The sequence below is a fragment of the Gymnogyps californianus genome, chromosome Z (assembly GCF_018139145.2).
Source record: "Gymnogyps californianus isolate 813 chromosome Z, ASM1813914v2, whole genome shotgun sequence".
Taxonomy (NCBI): domain Eukaryota; kingdom Metazoa; phylum Chordata; class Aves; order Accipitriformes; family Cathartidae; genus Gymnogyps; species Gymnogyps californianus.
The window spans coordinates 82,689,993-82,692,736 of NC_059500.1; the positions used below are offsets into that span (position 1 = coordinate 82,689,993).

General features: G+C 46.4%; 1 long non-coding RNA gene across 1 annotated transcript; it reads left to right on the forward strand.

Annotated features, from left to right (window-relative positions):
• Positions 1 to 1,037: 1,037 nt before the first annotated feature.
• LOC127027662 (uncharacterized) lies at positions 1,038 to 2,487 on the forward strand. The gene is made up of 4 exons (XR_007767822.1): positions 1,038 to 1,110; positions 2,080 to 2,201; positions 2,285 to 2,363; positions 2,449 to 2,487. It is a non-coding gene; the product is annotated as an uncharacterized LOC127027662 (long non-coding RNA).
• Positions 2,488 to 2,744: the final 257 nt, after the last annotated feature.

The window sequence follows — 2,744 nt, forward strand, 5'->3', positions numbered from 1 at the left end:
CCATCTGCGACGGCTGCGCCTTCTCTGAGATCTTGTTGACTTTATGGCAGCTTTGTCATCCCAGGAGAAGTGTCGTGGGCCACCCAGCTGAGAAGACAAAGCTGCGCTGGGAGGTGTGGGAGCCCGGCTGTGCCAATCGCCTCTCCGGCGGGGCACCGGCAGACCTTCGACCATCGGCCTCTCCATGCCTGCACGCCTGCTTCCAGCCTGCCCATCCCCAGGAGTTAGCCTAAAAAAAAAAAAAAGTCTTTTAAAAAAAGGAATTTAGAGGGATAGAAATGAAAAAGCAGCAACTAAACCCATCTCTGTACACTTTTGCAACAATACGATGAAGTAAGAAGAATTAGAAATGCCCTGTACCTTGCAATCCTGGCTTTTGCAGACATCAGCTTGGAGCTGGATCTGCACGATCTACCTATCAACTCTTCTGTTATTTTTTAGTATGAGGGAGAGGGATATTTGCAGATGGCGAGGGCTAGGTCTGCTCTGTCCTCGTGTCCGTGCCATCCCTGTCCCTTGCCACCAGCTTTGCTCCAGCTCCTCCGAAGCCCTCCAAGAAACGCAGGAGGTGAACGTGGTCTCTGCAGGCTCCGCTCAGGTCACGCAGGGGCAGTGGGAGCTGCAAACAAGCTCCACTCTCTCCTGCTCGGCTGTGACCGGCATGCAGAGAGAAAGAAATGCAGCCAGCCGAACCCATGCGCAGCAATATGAATCATACCCTGCGAGCAAGGCGACAAACAACTTATCCACGTCTGATCTGCTAATACATATTTATTCTGTTAACAAGTAATTCATTCCTGAACAGAAAGCTCGGGAGTTGATTTATATCACAGTCAAATCAAGTCTGAAAAAGCTGCTAAATTCACCTATATAAATCACAACAATTTTGTTTTTGCTGTGGGCTGTAGAGAAAATGGGAGCTGAGCAAACATGACACTTTGTGACTGTTAATAATTAATAACAGTTAATGACCAGCATAAGCAATGCTCTAGTATTAAGATTATTAATAATACTGATTATTACTTCTGTATTACGACAGCGATCATTCATAATAATAACAACGATGAACGATAGGCAACTTGGAGTGCCCTCACCACCCCGAGGACGCAGGTAAGCCGCATGGTTGAATGAGCGTAGCAAAGGGTCCACGTTCCCCTTTGCAAGATGCTGTTACTCCTAATTTGTGGTGGGTGTCAGAATAAATGCGTGTGTGGGTAGAGGCTCCCCATCAGCATCGCCCCCGGAGAAGTAGATCAGTGTAAGTCATTCCCAGGTTTAGGTGTATTTACCTAAAACAACCATGTTGTTTGTGTGGGATAAATACACACTGCGGGGAACACGCTCAACTTGAAATATTCTGTGGACTAAAAAACTCAGTATTTGCTATATTTTTTATATCTGCATTATTTTTTTTTCCTTCTTATTAAATTAATTTTTCTTTAGAAGGTTATGTCTCTCCTGTAACTTTTGTGTATCTTCTGCCTCTGTACAAAGTAAAACTACTTTAGCTCTAATTTCTATCATTTTAACAAACAGCAAATAAAATGTATGTGGATTTCCTGGGAGGGCAAAGCGTTGGGAGCAGGAATTGCACTAAAGGTTTAAACTCCCTTCATTAAGTTTCCCCGAGAGTTTTAAGTGAGCGTGTTCGTGTTCAGATTCGAGTCAATCTACGGTTTTTCATCGACGTCACGTTTTAAAGCTCTAAATCCACGAAAGGCTTTTTTGAGCCTTCTGCCTTGCTGTGGCTGCCCAGCGACGGTGCTGAATTTAATGCGTTGATGATATATTCAACCCAGCGCGCTATAAAGAGTCGCTAAATATTCAGCAGAGCCTCGGCTGCCTCCTTGCACTGAGGCCCAACACAAGCTCAGATGGTGACATTTTCCTCCCTAATCCCTTTACTCCTCTTCCCGTGCAAGAGATTTTCAAAGGATGCTAAATGTCACTAAAGGCCCTTCAAGCTTGCAAAACTATTTAAAATTTGGGTTGTGGGGTTTTTTTTTCCCCAAAGAGGGTACAGCGTGTGGTGCCACCACCCTCTGGAGAAGAGCCTAGTTTTGGTGGCATCTCTTCCAGCATCCTTCCAGAGGGACGTGAAGGTTGCAAGCGTGCTGTGACTCCACGTCAGGGCGAAGCCAATGTGATGCTCAACTGAGGATCGCGACTTTCTTCTCCAGAAAACTGTGCGAGATTATGGCGTGATTAACAAAATACAGCCGCTTCAGGCAAACATGTAAACTAGGCTGAAGCTAACGAAGCTGATTGCTTCTGCGTCTTGCAGGCTGGTTGGCGCCAGCCTGAGTGTGAACCGTCGCTTCGGGGGAATGGCCTCGCATGGAAGAGGACAGGAGGATGATCTGGTAATGTTGTATCTGGTGTTTACTTCAGATTCTTGCACTGAAAGGAGGGGATTAGTGCTTTTAACTAGATACTTCAATTTTCTAGGATGGAGGTGGCCTCTGCACCCCAGTTCCCACATGCAAGGTGAGGCAGCAGTACTGGTTTACCTGCCAGAACCGACACGAGAGTAAAACATTAAAAATGTAGCTCTCGGAGATGGGGACCAGAGAGGTTTCTGTGGGATTGAAAGCCACAGCAGAGTCCATGGATACGGCAGTTATGGCCAGCACAGCTCCCCTACCCCAGCCAAAAATTAGTTTTTAATTCGTGAGGCTTGAGAGCGGTCCATAACGGGAGATGCTACATCTGTGCAAGGCTGTTATCTCAGGTGGGTTTTGAGG